The sequence below is a fragment of the Bubalus bubalis genome, chromosome 2 (assembly GCF_019923935.1).
Source record: "Bubalus bubalis isolate 160015118507 breed Murrah chromosome 2, NDDB_SH_1, whole genome shotgun sequence".
NCBI lineage: Eukaryota > Metazoa > Chordata > Mammalia > Artiodactyla > Bovidae > Bubalus > Bubalus bubalis.
The window spans coordinates 102,208,015-102,226,028 of NC_059158.1; the positions used below are offsets into that span (position 1 = coordinate 102,208,015).

Below are 18,014 nucleotides of genomic sequence, written 5' to 3' on the forward strand. Positions count from 1 at the left end.
ATAGGACACTGAAAGATGAACCCGCCAGGTCAGTAGGTGCCCAGTATGCTACTGGAGATCAGTGGAGAAATAATTCCAGAAAGAATGAAGGGATGGAGCCAAAGCAAAAACAATGCCCAGCTGTGGATGTGACTGGTGATAGAAGCAAGGTCCGATGCTGTAAAGAGCAATATTGCATAGGAATCTGGAATGTTAGGTCCATGAATCAAGGCAAATTAGAAGTGGTCAAACAGGAGATGGCAAGAGTGAACGTCGACATTTTAGGAATCAGCCAACTAAGATGGACTGGAATGGGTGAATTTAACTCAGATGACCATTACATCTACTACTGTGGGCAGGAATCCCTTAGAAGAAATGGAGTCGCCATCATGGTCAACAAAAGAGTCTGAAATGCAGTACTTGGATGCAATCTCAAAAACGACAGAATTATCTCTGTTCGTTTCCAAGGCAAACCATTCAATATCACAGTAATCCAAGTCTATGCCCCAACCAGTAACGCTGAAGAAGCTGAAGTTGAATGGTTATATGAAGACCTACAGGACCTTTTAGAACCAACACCAAAAAAGATATCCTTTTCATTATAGGGGACTGGAATGCAAAAGTAGGAAGTCAAGAAATACCTGGAGTAACAGGCAAATTTGGCCTTGGGGTACAGAATGAAGCAGGGCAAAGAGTAACAGAGTTTTGCCAAGAGAACACACTGGTCATAGCAAACACCCTCTTCCAACAACACAAGAGAAGACTACACATGGACATCACCAGATGGCCAACACTGAAATCAGATTGATTATATTCTTCACAGTGGAAGATGGAGAAGCTCTATACAGTCAGCAAAAACAAGACCGGGAGCTGACTGTGGCTCAGATCATAAGCTCCTTATTGCCAAATTCAGACTTAAATTGAAGAAAGTGGGGAAAACCACTAGACCATTGACATATGACCTAAATCATATCCCTAAACTCAGTAAAGAATACCAGAAATTCCCAAATGTAAGGCTTATTTAACATTGAGTACTATTTATATGGGAAATCTTTGCTTGTCATAGCTTTTAAGAATTATGCAGACTCACATTGACTTTTACATTTCACTTGGGAAATTTCTTTATAGGGAAAGGAGAAATGAGCTCGTTCCCATCCTTGGGGTTGCATTTTCCACCCCAGGAGCATTTGTAAATGTGAGAGGGCTGTCAATTCTGATGATGAATGAAGGGAAAACTCGATCATGCAGTGGATAGTTAACATGGATAGAAGTTATCCTGCATCATGGGCTATTTCTGTACCATTTCTGCCTTCTTAAATGCCAATAACTCTGCAGTTAGAACAAATATGCATAAATATAATTTTTATTTCTAGAAACTATATATTTAAAAATTTTTTTACAGTAGGTCATTGTTTGTTAACTAATTTTTTAAAACTTTTTATTTTATATTGGCGTATAGCCAATTAACAATTTCGTGATAAATTCAGGTGGACAGCAAAGGGACTCAGGCATACATATTCCATTCCTATCCAAGCTACCACATAACATTGAGCAGAATTCTCTGTGCTATCCAGTAGGCTCTTGTTGATTAATACATTTAAAATATAACAGTGTGTACTGTTAATACAAAACTCCCAATCTATCCCTCTTTCCCACCCTTCCCCTCTGGCAAATGTAAGTTCATTCTCTAAGGCTATGAGTCTATTTCTGTTTTGTAAATAAGTTTATTTGTATCATTTTTTGGATTCCACATAAAAATGATATCATATGTCTTTCTCTTCCTGACTTACTTCACTAAGTATGATAATCTCCATGTCAATTCATGCTGCTGCAAATGGCATGATTTCATCCATATTAATGGTTAATATTTTTAATGGCTGAGTAGTATTCCACACTGTGGTTACCACATCTTCTTTACCCATTCATCTGTCCATGGACATTTAGGTTGCCCTCATGTCTTGACTATTGTAAACAGTGATAAAATGAACACTAGGGTTCAAGTATCCTTTCAGATCATGTTTTATGGACATATTAGTAGGAATGGGATTGCTAGATCATAAGGTAGCTCTATTTTTAGTTTTTTTAAAGAAACCTCCATACTGTATTCCATGAGAGCTATACAAATTTACATTCCCACCAAGAATGTAGGGAGATTACCTTGGTTGCCTTTTCTCTACACCCTCTCCAGCATTTATTTTTTGTAGATTTTTTGATGATGGCCATTTAGACTGGTGTGAGGTGATATCTCATTGTAGTTTTGATTTGCATTTCTTTAGTAATTAGTGATGCTGAGCATCGTTTCCTGTACCTCTTGGCTATCTATATATCTTTGGATAAATGTCAATTTAGATCTTCTGTCCATTATTTTATTGGGTTGTTTGATTTTTTTTTTATATCGAGCTATGTGAGCTGTTTGTAAATATTGGAGACTAATCCGTTGTCTGTTACTTTGTGAATGTTTTATCACATTCTGTGGGTTGTCTTTTTGTTTTACTTGTGGTTTTCTTTGCTGTACAAAAGTTTTGTTGTTGTTGTTGAGTTAGGTCTCATTTGTTTATCTTTATTTCCATTACTCTGGAAGATGGATTGAAAAGGATATTTCTGTGACTTGTGTCAAATAGTGTTCTGCCTATGTTTTCCTCTAAAACTTTTATAGTATTCAGCCTTACATTTAGGTCTGTAATTCATTTTGTGTTTATTTTTGTGTATGGTGTTAAAGAATGTTCTAGTTTCATTTTTTTTTTTCCTACTTGTAGCTGTCCAGTTTCTGAGCACCATTTATTGAAGAGACTGTCTTTTCCTCACTGTATAGTCTAGCCTCCTTTGCTGTAGATTAATTGACCATAGGTGTGTGGGTTTATTGCTGGGCTTTTATTCTGCTCCATTGACCCCTATTTATGTTTTTGTGCCAATACCATACTATTTTGATGACTGTAGATTTATATATTTCTGTGTGTGTGTGTGTGTGTGTGTGTGTGAGGTGTGTTGTGCTCTGTATTTACTATCAGAGGAACAACACTGTATAATATATCAGATCACTATCTCTGGAGTCACACTCCCTAGATTTATATTCCAACCTAGCCATTTGCTATTTTCTGTGATTTTGAGTAAGGTACATTAACACTCTGGGCTTCAGTTACTTCATCTGTGGATTTCATAGAATAATATTTTCTTCTATGTTGTAGTAAGCATTAATTGAGACATATCAGGTGCTTTAACACTATAGCAAAACAAAATAACACACAATGACAAATATGTTTGTGTTTATGAGTTAAATGTTGGCACTTAGTAGTAATACTAAGTACTTCTGTTATCTCAGACCAAGCTTTCAGTAATCTGCCAAACTCTACTCTTTCCATCACATCCATTCTCTGTCTCTACAGGAGAGTGGGCATGCAGAATAATATTTGCCCAAAACCCGAACACTGGGAATTTTTAAATTCCTCTAAAAACACAAAGTATCTATGAATACTCAATTCTACTTTTACAACACCTATTATTTGATAGGTCCCTAGTGAGAAATAAGTTTTGGATTATAATTTACTATAGAATTTAAAATCTGAAAGTCAACTGATGGAAAGTTTTAGAAACAAATGAGCAAATGATTTTCATATGTATAAAAATTACCTGGTATTTTTATGTTGTCATAGAAGTACGTCTCAATAATTCAAATGACATAATCTCACATTGTTTTAGTAAAACATAAATTTTTGATTTTTGAAATCATAACTGTATATTCACAGTAGTCTTGTGTTTGAGAAATGTTATCAGCCAGCATATTTTGTAATTTGGATAATAATATTTTGGAAATGAGCATTGATGCAGCAATAGATGTTTTTAAGCCTACTAATAGCATCCTGTAGGCCCTACTAATTTTCTACTAATTTTGTTTGATTGCAATCAATCATCAAGTGTTTCTATAAAACTTCTTTTTTTCAGTTGCTAAATCTTGTCAAACTCTTGTAACTCCACAGGCTGTGAAAGAAAAGAAAGAGAACTCACTCAGTCGTGTCCAACTCTTGTGACCCCATGGACTGTAGCTACCAGGCTCCTCTGTCCATGGGATTTTCCAGGCAAGAATACAGGAGTGAGTGGCCATTTCCTTCTCCAGGAGATCCTCCCAACCTAGGGATTGAACCCAGGTCTCTCGCATTGTAGGCAGACGCTTTACCATCTGAGCCACCAGGGAAGTCATATCTTCTGTCCTCCACTTTCTCCAAGAATTTGCTCAAATTCATCTCCATTGAGTCAGTTCAGTTTAGTTCAGTCACTCAATTGTGTCTGACTCTTTCTAACTCCATGGACTGCAGCACACCAGGCTTCCTGGTCCATCACCAGCTCCCAGAGCTTTCTCAAACTCATGTCCTTCGAGTTGGTGATGCCATCCAGCCATCTCATCTCTGTTGTCCCCTTCTCCTCCTGCCTTCAATTTTCCCCAGCATCAGGGTCTTTTCTAATGAGTTAGTGCTTCACGTCAGCTGGCCAAAGTATTGGAGCTTCAGCATCAGTCCTTCCAATGAATATTCAACACTGATTTCCTTTAGGATTGACTGGTTTGATCTCCTTGCAGTCCAAGGAACTTTCAAAAGTCTTCTCCAACACCACAGTTCAAAAGCATCAGTTCTTTGGTGCTCAGCTTTCTTTATAGTCCAACTCTCATATCCATACATGACTATAGGAAAAACCATGCTGCTGCTGCTGCTGCTAAGTCACTTCAGTAGTGTCCGACTGTGCGCAACCCCATAGATGGCAGCCCACCAGGCTCTGCCATCCCTGGGATTCTCCAGGCAAGAACACTGGAGTGGGTTGCCATTTCCTTCTCCAATCCATGAAAGTGAAAGTGAAAGTGAAATTTCTCAGTCATGTCTGACACTTCGCGACCCCATGGACTGCAGCCTACCAGGCTCCTCTGCCCATGGGATTTTCCAGGCAAGGGTACTGGAGTGGGGTGCCATTGCCTTCTCTATAGCTTTGAATGTATGGACTTTGTTGGCAAAATAATGTCTCTGCTTTTTAATACACTGTCTAGGTTGGTCATAGCTTTTTTTCCCAGAAAGAAGCATTTTTTAATTTCATGGCTGCAGTCACCATCTGCAGTGATTTTGAAGCCCAAGAAAATAAAGTCTGTCACTGTTTCTGTTTTTTCCCCATGTATTTGCCATGAAATGATGGGACCAGATGCCATGATCTTTGTTTTTTGAACGTTGAGTTTTAAACAAGCTTTTTCACTCTCCTGTTTCACCTTCAAGAGGCTCTTTAGTTCCTCTTCTCTTTCTGCCAAAAGGGTGGTGTCATCTGCATATCTGAGGTTATTAATACCTTTCCCCGCAATCTTGATTCCAGCTTTGTGCTTCATCCAGCCCGGCATTTTGCCTGATGAACTCTCCACATAAGTTAAATAAGCAGGGTGACAGTATACAGCCTTGATGTACTCCTTTCCCAATTTGGAACCAGTCCACTGTACCACGTTCAAATCTAACTGTTGCTTCTTGATCTGATTATAGATTTCTCAGGAGGCAGGTAAGGTGGTCTGATATTCCCATCTCTTTAAGAATTTTCCACAGTTTGTTGTGATCCAGAGAGTCAAAGTCTTCAGCGTAGTCACTTGAGTCATTTATGCTATCTAACCATCTCATCCTCTGTCATCCCCTTCTCCTCCCGCCTTCAATCTTTCCCAACATCAGGGTCTTTTTCAATGAGTCGGCTCTTCACATAAGGCGGCCAAAGTCTTAGAGCTTCAGCATCAGTTCTTGCAATGGATATTCAGAGTTGATTTTCTTTAGGATTGACTGGCTTGATATCCTTGGTGTCCAAGGGATTCTCAAGAGTCTTCTCCAGCACCACAATTCAAAAACAATTCCTCTGTGCTCAGCTTTCTCTATGGCCCAATTCTATGACTACTAGAAAAATCATAGCTTTGACTATACAGGCCTTTGTAGGCAAAGTGATGTCTGTGCTTTTCAATATCCTTTCTAGGTTTCTCATTGTCTTCCTTCCAAGGAGCAAGTGTCTTTTAATTTCATGGCTGCAATCACTGTAGTGATTTTGGAGCTCAAGAAAATGAAATCTGTCACTACTTTCATTTGTTTCCTCTATTTGCCATGAAGTGATGAGACAGGATGACATGATCTTAGTTTTTTTAATGTTGCATTTCAAGCCAGCCTTTCATTCTCTTATTTCACCCTCATCAAGAGGCTCTTTAGTTTCTCTTTGATTTCTGTCAGCAAAGTGTTATTATCTGCATATCTGATGTTGTTGATATTTCTCCTAGAAGTCTTGACTCCAGCTTGGAATTCATCCAGCCCAGCATCTTTCATGATGTACTCAGCATAGAAGTTAAATAAGCAGGGTGACAACATATTGCCTTGTCGTACTCCTTTCCCAATTTTGAACCAGTCAGTTCTTCTGTGTCCAGTTCTAACTGTGGTTTCTTGACTCACATACAGGTTTCTTAGGAGACATGTAAGGTGGTCTGGTACTCCCATTTCTTTAAGAATTTTCCACAGTTTGTGTGATCCATACAGTCAAAGGCTTTAGTGTACTCAATTCATAAGTAGATGTTTTTCTGGAATTCCCTAGCTATCATCCATGACCTAACAAATGTTGGCAATTTGATCTCTGGTTCTTCTGCTTATTCTAAACCCAGCTTGTTCATCTGGAAGTTCCTGGTTTATGTACTACTGATGCATAGTTTGAAGGACTTTGAGCATAATTTTGCTAGCATGTGACATGAGCACTATTGTACCATAATTTGAACATTCTTTGGAATTGCCCTTCTTTGGGATTGAAATGAAAACTGACACTTTCCAGTCCTGTGGCCTTGCTGACATACTGAGTGCAGCATTTTAATAGCATCATCTTTTAGGATTTTAAATAGCTCAACAGGAATTCCATCACCTCCACTGGCTTTATTCATTGTAATTCTTCCTAAGGCCCACTTGATTTCATACTCCAGGATGTCTGATTGTAGGTGAGTGACCACACCATTGTGGTTATCCCGGTAATTAAGACCTTTCTTGTACATTCTTCTGTGTCTTCTTGTTACCTCTTCTTAATCTCTTCTGCTTCTGTTAGATCTGTTAGGTAGGTAAAATAGGGAAAAGGAGTCCAAAATGGCAGTGGCTAAAAGACAAGGAAGGGAAAAGCTCCCGAAAATAGAACAAAGGTCCGGGGACCAGAGTGAGGACCTCAGGTAAAACAAACAACACTCCTGGCTGGCCCAATTTACATAGGACAGGCCCAGGGAGAGATAGACATATAAAAAGAGGAGCCAAACCTAGCTCTCTCTCTCTCTCCTGCACGCTGGGGCGTTCTTCTCTTTGCATCATTGGATTGACATGCCCTCACACCTCAAAGATGGATTTTCCTGCCATCTTCTAAATAAAATAGAGCTGTAACACTGAACTGTAACACTGATTTGTCTAAGAGCTATAACATGGTCCGTTCGAGACCTGAGAGCTATAACACGGTCTGTCCAAGGCCCGAGAGCTGTGACATGTTGAGGGGGCTTTAATGTCCGTCACTCCAAATCTTTGTTGTGACGAGACAAAAACTGAAAAACATACACTCGCCTGACAGATCCTTACCATTTCTGTCTTTTATTGTGCCCATCCTTGCATGAAATATTACTTTGATATCTCTAGTTTTCTTGAAGCGATCTCTAGTCTTTCCCATTCTATTTCCACCCCCCTCTCTATTTCTTTGCATCGTTCAGTTAAGAAGGGCTTCTTATCTCTCCTTGCTATTCTCTGGAATTCTGCCTTCAATTGGTAACTACCATATCCTTAAAAGTGTGTGTGATAGCATGAGGGTACTGGTGAACCAGGTGGCACAGGACTGATCCACATGGAGCTGGATTTGTAATTAGGAGGAAGGTAAGACTGATGCATGTACATTCTTTTATTAAGCAGATATTTTTATGCACCTGTACTGCTCTGCATGATGGGGATTTCACAGTTTATAAAACAGACTAAACAGATGATGGTGTTTGCATTGTAGGGAGCTGATAGGATGAAAAACCGAATATCCCCTAAAACATGGGGATAGGGTTTGTGGAGAAAACTAACCTATAAAGGCTACCACGGAGAACAGGACTGAGGATGTTTTCATTTTCAATAGGGTGATTAGGAATTTACATTTGAAAAAGACTTGAAGAATGTGAGGAAACCAACAGCAAGTAAAAGATTCTAGGTTGGGCAGAAAATAGCAAACACAAAAACTCAAGATGTAGAACTTGGAAATTCTGGAAAAACAAGGCGAACATAATAACTAGATTTGAGTGGGTGAAAGGAAGTCTAGGTGGGATATAATTCAGAAGGGGCCAGATCACATGTCTCTTTGGACATTTTAGGACTTTAGGTTTTACTAAGTTAGGGAGTCTCTGGAAGGTGTTGCTAAGAAGAGGGATCTGATGATCTGATATGATATGATCTAACTCCACAGTTTTTATGATTTCATGGCCTGTTGTGTTGAGAAAAACCTTGCCTTTCTCCCAACCCCCTACTGACAGCCTAATATAGGAAACACAGAGACCAATGATGGTATCTTAGAGTCATAGCTGTAGATATAGACATAGCAGATCTGGATCTGTTTTTATGATCAAGTTGATAGTATTCATTGCTGGATTTGTTATTGGACAGGAAAGAAAGAGCAGACTCAAAGATAATGCAAGGTTGATAGGTAAACCCGAAGAAATGAGAATTTGAGGTTGACTAAGATAGGAAAAGCTGGTGGACAAGCTTTTGAGAGGCATATTGTGAAGAGTTTAATCTGAGGCATGTTAAGTTTTAGCTGTGGGTTTTCCATCAAAGTGAAGATGTAAAGTAAATATCATGCATATATTTCAATAGGCTGGTATTTAGGGGAAAGATCAGGGTTGGAGATAAACAGGCACACCTCCTTTTATTGAACTTTGCTTTATTGCACTTCATAGACATTGGATTTTTGTAGGAATTGAAGGCTTGTGGCAACCCTGCCTATAGCAAATCTATCAGGACCATTTTTTTCTAATAGCATTTGCTTACTTCCTATCTCAGTGTCACATTTTGGTAATTCTTGCAATATTTCAGATTTTTTCATTATTATTATATTTGTTATGCTGACATTATTCTTATAATTGTTTGGGAGCACCATGAACCATGCCCATATAAGACAGAAAATTTAACTGATAAATGTGTGTGTTCTGATTATTCCACTGACCATTGAGTTCCCTCTCCTTCAGATCGGATCAGATCAGTTGCTCCGTCGTGTCCGACCCCTTGGGACCCCATGAATTGTAGCACGCCAGGCCTCCCTGTCCATCACCAACTCCCGGAGTTCACCCAGACTCACATCCATCAAGTCAGTGATGCCATCCAGCCATCTCATCCTCTGTCATCCCCTTCTCCTCCTGCCCCCAATCCCTCCCAGCATCAGAGTCTTTTCCAATGAGTCAACTCTTCGCATGAGGTGGCCAAAGGACTGGAGTTTCAACTTTAGCATCATTCCTTCCAAAGAAATCCCAGGGCTGATCTCCTTCAGAATGGACTGGTTGGATCTTGCAGTCCAAGGGGCTCTCAAGAGTCTTCTCCAACACCACAGTTCAAAAGCATCAATTCTTTGGCGCTCAGCTTTCTTCACAGTCCAACTCTCACATCCATACATGACCACAGGAAAAACCATAGCCTTGACTAGATGGACGTTTGTTGGCAAAGTAATGTCTCTGCTTTTGAATATGCTATCTAGGTTGGTCATAACTTTCCTTCCAAGGAGTAAGCGTCTTTTAATTTCATGGCTGCAGTCACCATCTGCAGTGATTTTGGAGCCCAGAAAAATAAAGTCTGACACTGTTTCCACTGTTTCCCCATCTATTTCCCATGAAGTGGTGGGACCGGATGCCATGATCTTCCTTTTCTGAACGTTGAGCTTTAAGCCAACTTTTTCACTCTCCTCTTTCACTTTCATCAAGAGGCTTTTGAGTTCCTCTTCACTTTATGCCATAAGGGTGGTGTCATCTGCATATCTGAGGTTATTGATATTTCTCCTGGAAATCTTGATTCCAGCTTGTGTTTCTTTCAGTCCAGCGTTTCTCATGATGTACTCTGCATAGAAGTTAAATAAACAGGGTGACAATATACAGCCTTGACGAATTCCTTTTCCTATTTGGAACCAGTCTGTTGTTCCATGTCCAGTTCTAACTGTTGCTTCCTGACCTGATTACAGGTTTCTCAAGAGGCAGGTCAGGTGGTCTGGTATTCCCATCTCTTTAAGAATTTTCCACAGTTTATTGTGATCCACACAGTCAAAGGCTTTGGCATAGTCAATAAAGCAGAAATAGATGTTTTTCTGGAACTCTCTTGCTTTTTCCATGATCCAGCGGATGTTGGCAATTTGATCTCTGGTTCCTCTGCCTTTTCTAAAACCAGCTTGAACATCAGGAAGTTCACGGTTCACATATTGCTAAAGCCTGGCTTGGAGAATTTTGAGCATTACTTTACTAGCATGTGAGATGAGTGCAATTGTGCAGTAGTTTGAGCATTCTTTGGCATTGCCTTTCTTTGGGATTGGAATGAAAACTGACCTTTTCCAGTCCAGTGGGCACTGCTGAGTTTTCCAAATTTGCTGGCATATTGAATGCAGCACTTTCACAGCATCATCTTTCAGGATTTGGAATAGCTCAACTGGAATTCTATCACCTCCACTAGCTTTGTTCATAGTGATGCTTTCAAAGGCCCACTTGACTCCACATTCCAGGATGTCTGGCTCTAGGTCAGTGATCACACCATCGTGATTATCTGGGTCATGAAGATCTTTTTGTACTGTTCTTCTGTGTATTCTTGCCATCTCTTCTTAATATCTTCTGCTTCTGTTAGGTCCATACCATTTCTGTCCTTTATTGAGCTCATCTTTGCATGAAATGTTCCTTTGGTATCTCTGATTTTCTTGAAGAGATCCCTAGTCTTTCCCATTCTGTTGTTTTCCTCTATTTCTTTGCATTGATCGCTAAAGAAGGCTTTCTTATCTCTTCTTGCTATTCGTTGGAACTCTGCATTCAGATGTTTATATCTTTCCTTTTCTCCTTTGCTTTTCGCTTCTCTTCTTTTCACAGCTATTTGTAAGGCCTCCCCAGACAGCCATTTTGCTTCTTTGCATTTCTTTTCTATGAGAATGGTCTTGATCCCTGTCTCTTGTACAATGTCACGAACCTCATTCCATAGTTCTTCAGGCACTCTATCTATCAGATCTAGGCCCTTAAATCTATTTCTCACTTCCACTGTATAATCGTAAGAGATTTGATTTAGGTCATACCTGAATGGTCTAGTGGTTTTCCCTACTTTCTTCAATTTCAGTCTGAATTTGGCAATAAGGAGTTCATGATCTGAGCCACAGTCAGCTCCTGGTCTTGTTTTTGCTGACTGTATAGTGCTTCCGGCCTCCCTATTTCTGAGATACAAGAATATTGAAATTAGGCTCATTACAATAATCCTATAATGGTCTCTAAGTGTTCAAGTACAAAGAATGGTTATATATCTCTCATTTTAAATCAAAAGCTAGAAATGATTAAGCTTAATCAGGAAGGCATGTCAAAAGCTGCAACAGGCCAAAAGCTAGGCCTCTTGTGCCAAACAGTCAAATTGTGCATGTAAAGGAAAATTTCCTGAAGGAAATCAAAAGTGCTACTCCAGTGAGCACACAAATCATAAGATAAATAGCTTTATTATTGCTATGCAGAAAGTTTTAGTGGTCTAGATAGAATATCAAACCAGCCACAACCATCCCTTAAGTCACAGCATAACCCAAAGCAAGGCCTTAGTTCTCTTCAATTCTACAAAGGTTGAGAGAGTTGAGGAAACTATGTAAGAAACGGTTGACACTAGCAGAGGTTGGTTCCTGAAGTTTAAGGAAATAAACTGTCTCTATAACATGAAATTGCAAGGTGAAACAGCAAGTGCTGATGAAGAAACCACAGCAAGGTATCCAGAAGTTCTAGTTAAGGCCATTAACAAAGGTGACTATAGTAAACAACAGGTTTTCAATTCAGACAAAATATCCCTCTATTGGAAGATGCTATCTAGGATTTTCATAGCCAGAAAGGAGATGTCAATGCAGAGCTTCAAAACTTCAAAGGAAAGATTGACTTTCTTATTAGTGGCTAATGCACTGGTGACTAGGTTGAAGCATGGTTTGTGGGATATTTGAAAATTCTAGGGCCTTTAAGAATTATGCTAAATCTACTCTGCCTGTAGTCTATAAGTGGAACAGCAAAGTTTGAATGACACTATCTGTTGATAGCATAGTTTGCTTAATATTTTAAGCCCATTATTGAGACCTACTGCTCAGAAAAAAATAATTGCTTTCAAAGTATGACTCCTTTTTGACAATAAACCTGGACACTCAGAAGGTCTGCTGAAGATGTTTAATGAAATTAATGTTGTTTTCATGCCTGCTAACAAAACACCCATTTTGCAACCCATGGGTCAATGAGTAATTTTGACTTTCAAGTCTTATTATTTAACAAATACATTTTGTATTTATGCTGTCATAACTAGTGATTCCTCTGGTAGATCTGGGCAAAGTAAACTGAAAAAATTTGGGGAATCATCAGTCTAGCTGCCATAAAGAACATTTGTTATTCATGGTAAGAGGTGACAATATCAATATTAATAGGAGTTTGAAAGCAGTTAATTCCAGTCCTCATGCACGACTTTGAAGGGTTCAAGACTTCTGCAGAGGAATTAACTGCAGATGTGTTAGAAATGGCAAGAAACTAGAACTAGAAATGGAGCCTGAAAAAGTGACTGAATTGCTACAGTATCATGTTAAAACTTGAATAGATTAGGGATTGCTTTCTATGAAAAGTGAAGAAATTGGTTTCTTGAGATGGAAGCTTTTCCTGGTGAAGATGCTGTGAAGACTGTTGAAATGACAGCAAATAGTTTAGACAATTACATAAACAGTTGCTTAAGCAGAGAGAAGGTTTGAGAGGATTGACTCCAAATTTGAAGGAAGTTCTTCTGTGTATAAAATGCTATCAAACAGCATTGCATGCTACGCAGAAATTGTTCATGAAATGAAGATTTCGCATACTTCATTGTTGCTTTAAGAAATTGCCATAATCACCCCAACCTTCAGCTACTACTACCCTAATCAATCAGTAGGCAAGATCAATATTGAGGCAAGATCCTTTACCAGCAAAAAAGATTGTGACTTGGGGAAGACTCAAATAATTGTTAGCATTTTTTAGCAGTAAATTATATTTTAATTAAGGTATGTACATTTTTAGGCATAATGCTTATGCCCACTTAATAAACTACAGTATAGTATCAGATCAGATCAGATCAGTCGCTCAGTCGTGTCCGACTCTTTGCAACCCCATGAATCGCAGCACGCCAGGCCTCCCTGTCCATCACCAACTCCCGGAGTTCACTCAGACTCACGTCCAACGAGTCGGTGATGCCATCCAGCCATCTCATCCTCTGTCATCCCCTTCTCCTCTTGCCCCCAATCCCTCCCAGCATCCGAGTCTTTTCCAATGAGTCAACTCTTCGCATGAGGTGGCCAAAGTACTGGAGTTTCAGCTTCAGCATCATTCCTTCCAAAGAAATCCCAGGGCCGATCTCCTTCAGAATGGACTGGTTGGATCTCCTTGCAGTCCAAGGGACTCTCAAGAGTCTTCTAAGCATAATTTTTATAATTACTGTAAAACCAAAAAATCTGTGTGCTTTCTTTTATTGCAACATTTGCTTTATTTCCATTATCTGAATCAAACCCCACAATATCTTTGAGCTATGTCTATAAATCAAGCTGTGTCATTTCAGTGATATTTAAAGCCATAAGGCTGAATGGGGCCACCAAGAGAGTGAGTATGAGTAGAGATGAAAGAGTCCATGGATTTTCCCTTCAGTAATTCTAAAGATACAAGTAAAGGGAGAAGAGGTAGAACAAAAAAGCAGACTGAGAAGGAGTAGGAAAATTAATAAAAAGAAAATAATTTTGTTCTATAAGCAACTAGGAGGTAGAAGTGATGATAGGAGGTTGTGAAAATTATGTGCCAAGTGCTTTTTCTTTATCAGAAAACAGGAAACAAGGTTAGGAAATAAAGGGAAAGAAAGGTGTTTCAGGTTTGAGGAGAGAGGAAAATATAAGATACATTCTTTTAAGAAAGTAAGAAAGTAAGCAGATAGGTGACATTCTTTTAAAAAAGTGAGTGGATAAGGCAATGCAGTGTTACTGCTGGAAAGCCTTAAAAGCTGCTGCAGTTTTGTGAGCAAGATTTAAATCAAAGCCAGTCAGCATGATTGTGCTTTTTTCTCTAGTGGTGTTAATCTGCATGCATGCAGGCAAGATATTCTGGTTATTGATTAGTACTGAACAAACCACTTCAATACTTAATGGCTTAAAATTGCAACAATGATTATTTTGCTCACAGATGTGAATTTTAAGCAGAGCTCAGAAAGTATGGCTCATCTCTGCTTCGTTCAGCATCAGCTTTGGTAGTTCACGTGGTGTGGAGGACCCATTGCCAAAGTGGCTTACTCAAGACTGGTAAGTGGGTGACTCCTGCCAGGATCTCAGTGGGCCAATATTGCTGGATCAGTAGTCCCTCTCCCCATAAGCTTTTCTACAGGATCACTTGGGCTTTCTCACAGCTTGGTAGCTGGTTTCCAAGAGCAAGTATTCCAAGAAATCTTGGGGAAAGATGCAAGGTGTCCTTGGCCTAATCTCAGAAGAACAGAAGAATGACACTTCTGTTGGGCAAGCAAACCACTCAGCTTCTCTGAAAGAAAGGGAAGAACATGGGGATCTCTTTACCACACACAGACTTAGCAGATGTTTGGGTTTAATCAGGTTTGAGGTTTTCCCAGATGAGTACTATGAGGAAGATTAAGACAAGAGTATATTCTCAGATTCTCAGGATAAATTATAATGGTAAATGGTGGAATTTAATAGAGGGAGGTAGGAAATAAACACAGAAGCAAGGTGATTGCCCATGAAAAATTGGTGGGATTCATGGCGTTTAGTTCCCAGTGAGGTGGAACAACTGTTGGAAAAGGATATTTATGGGATATAGCTAAGACATAGGATGTGATGGTTTTAGGGCTGGGTGCTTAAAATTGATATTGCAGATGGGTTCTAATGGTAATAACAGGTCTATATTATGATGATGGGTATCAATGGTTGATAAAAGAGGGAAATTTTTGTAAAGATAATAACATAAAATAGAATGAGATTTGTGCTCTGAACTTTCAGGAGACTGAAATGAGAATTGTAAAGGGAAGAGAATATCTCTTGTGGGAGGAAGACATATCTGTGTCCTTAGTGTTGAACATCTATAAAGTAATGAAGTAGTGATGAAGAGAAATCATGTTTGAACATAACTATTGACTGAATATGAGGCTAAATTCAAAACAAATTCAAAACAAAGAGTAAAAAAAAAAAAGTACTTAATGTTCAAAATTTTAATTGATCAGGGAAATAGCAATGTAATTTGATAGCTATAAGGAACTTGGTAAGGAAAATTTTCTGGAATATGTGTAGTTTGAAAAGTTGTGTTTTTGTGGCAAAAAAACCACTTCAAATTTGCAGTGTATTTATCAAAATTAACTGTGCACTGAGTTTTGATTTGCTTATTTACCCCATGTTATTTGGAAAATAATTAAGGCAGCTAATAAAAATCTGCTATATGAAAGATATTATTTAGCTGATGTAGAGTAAATAAAAGTAAACTACATGTATATTCTGATCAAGGAATTCCTAAGTGAAGACATTTAGAAGGCACTTGGAGGTGTTCCCATTTCATGTAAAAAAAAAAAAAAAAAAAGAAGTTATCCTACTATCTTGGAGAAGGAAATGGAAACCCACACCAGTAATTTGGAGAATTCCATGGACAGAGGAGCCTGATGGGCTACAGTCCATAGAGGTCTCAAAGAGTCAGACTCAACTGAGTGACTAACACTTCACTGGGCTTCCCTGTTAGCTCCGCTAGTAAAGATCTGCCTGCAAATCAGGAGACCCCAGTTCGATCTCTGGGTCAGGACGATCCCCTGGAGAAGGGATAGGTTACCCACTCCGGTATTCTTGGGCTTCCCTGGTGGCTCAGACAGTAGAGAATCTGCCTGCAATGTGGGAAACCTGGGTTCGATCCCTGGGTTGGAAAAATCCTCTGGAGGAGGGCGTGGCAACCTACTCCAATATTCTTGCCTGGAGAATCCCCATGGACAGAGGAGCCTGGTGGGCTACAGTTCATGGGGTCACAAAGAGTCGGACATGACTGTGTGACTAAGCACAGCATGCTATATATTATCAGATATAATATTATCAGATATTCAATACATATATTGTATTATATGTATATTATCAGATATTATTGGACATTCAACATGGTTTTGTTAGTGTATGCCAGGGATTATGCCATGCACTGAATATAAAAAAACCAATACAATATTGTAAAGTAATTAACCTCCAATTAAAATAAATAAATTTATATTAAAAAAAAAAGCAGCACAAAGACAGATACAGTTTCTGCCCTCATGAAGCTTACAGTTTAATTAGGGAGGGGTATTTCATTATTTTTAAGATGCAATTATACACACACACACACACAATACATATATAGGAGAGACAGAGAGTGTTGCCACTGCTTGCTTTATGGAATATGACCTTGTAGAAGAGGAAGAAAAGTGCTGTGAGAGAAATCAGAAATAAAGAGCACTTGGACAATCTGGTGGCAGGAAAGTCACAGTGGGCTGGAGGGATTGAAGGGGAGCAAGCAAGGCTGAGAGCAGGAAGCAGTTGTGATCCTGTTTCCAGAAGCCAAAGCAACTGGAAGGAGATAGACCTGAAAGGTCTTACAGTGCTTATCTTTAGATCAATGGGCAGTTACTGAATTGTCTTAATTATGAGTTGCTGCTGCTGCTGCTAAGTCGCTTCAGTCGTGTCCGACTCTGTGCGCCCCATAGACGGCAGCCCACCAGGCTCCCCCATCCCTGGGATTCTCCAGGCAAGAACACTGGAGTGGGTTGCCATTTCCTTGTCCAATGCATGAAAGTGAAAAGTGAAAGTGAAGTCGCTCAGTCCTGTCTGACTGTTAGCAACCCCATGGACTGCAGCCTACCAGGCTCCTCTGTCCATGGGATTTTCCAGGCAAGATACTGGAGTGGGGTGCCATATAGTAATATTTGTTTTCAGTTAATATGTGAATTGAAAGGAATGAACAGAGAAAGAGTGAGATGGAAACATGGTCATAGCAATGGAAACAGAGTAGATGAGAAATGTTTACCAAAAATTAAAAAAAGTACTTCTGTAAGGATTGGTTATATCCCACTTAATTAGGTCTTAGTTATAGATGGATGCTTACCAAAAGTGTCTAAAATTGGAATTTTTCATTCATCTAAAATTTTGTCACTCTACGTTCTATAATAGGTCAGCAAGATGTATAGGGCAATAAAAGTAGTAATTCTAAAAAAGATATATGAAAAAGAATGCCCATATAGATAAACTAAATTTGGTGTAAACCTAGCATGGAATGTTTTTGGAGTTTCCAAGCATGTTTCTATATAATAGGACAAAGGTATTAGGAACAAAGCAGATTTGTTGCGCATACAACTTAGTGATAATGCTCTGAGAATATGTTGCCTTGGGTATGAATAAAAACATTTAACAGTTTTTGAGTGCTTACTATACTGACTACACTGCAAGAATTTAGAAGTTTTCAAGGATTTTGTTACTTAATTTTCACAGCAACCCAAGGCAGCAGAACTATGTTCTCTTTCCTACAAATAATAAACCAAGGTCCAAAAATGTTCTTTTTTTTCCTCAAAGTGACACAATTAATTGTAGTAAATCCTGAATTCAGGAATTAGACTCAGGTAGTTTGACTTTCCTGTGTACATTGACATATTGGTTATAAGATGAGACATATGACTGTAGCAAAAGAAACTCATTCACACAGTGTTGTCTAATCCATAGCTACTTGCTTCCAGCCCTAGAAGTAGGAATGGAATTGTAACTTTTGGGGTGACAAAATACAGGTGCTCATGAGTTTCACCGCATAATTC

The 18,014-nt window shown here is 39.0% G+C and overlaps 1 long non-coding RNA gene across 1 annotated transcript in view; it reads right to left on the reverse strand.

Moving 5' to 3' along the window:
- Positions 1-13,585: 13,585 nt before the first annotated feature.
- The window catches only part of LOC123331517, a 97,531-nt gene continuing 93,102 nt past the window's right edge, over positions 13,586-18,014 (reverse strand). Inside the window, exon 3 of the long non-coding RNA XR_006548183.1 lies at positions 13,586-14,734. This is a non-coding gene — a long non-coding RNA (uncharacterized LOC123331517). The remainder of the gene's footprint in view (positions 14,735-18,014) is intronic.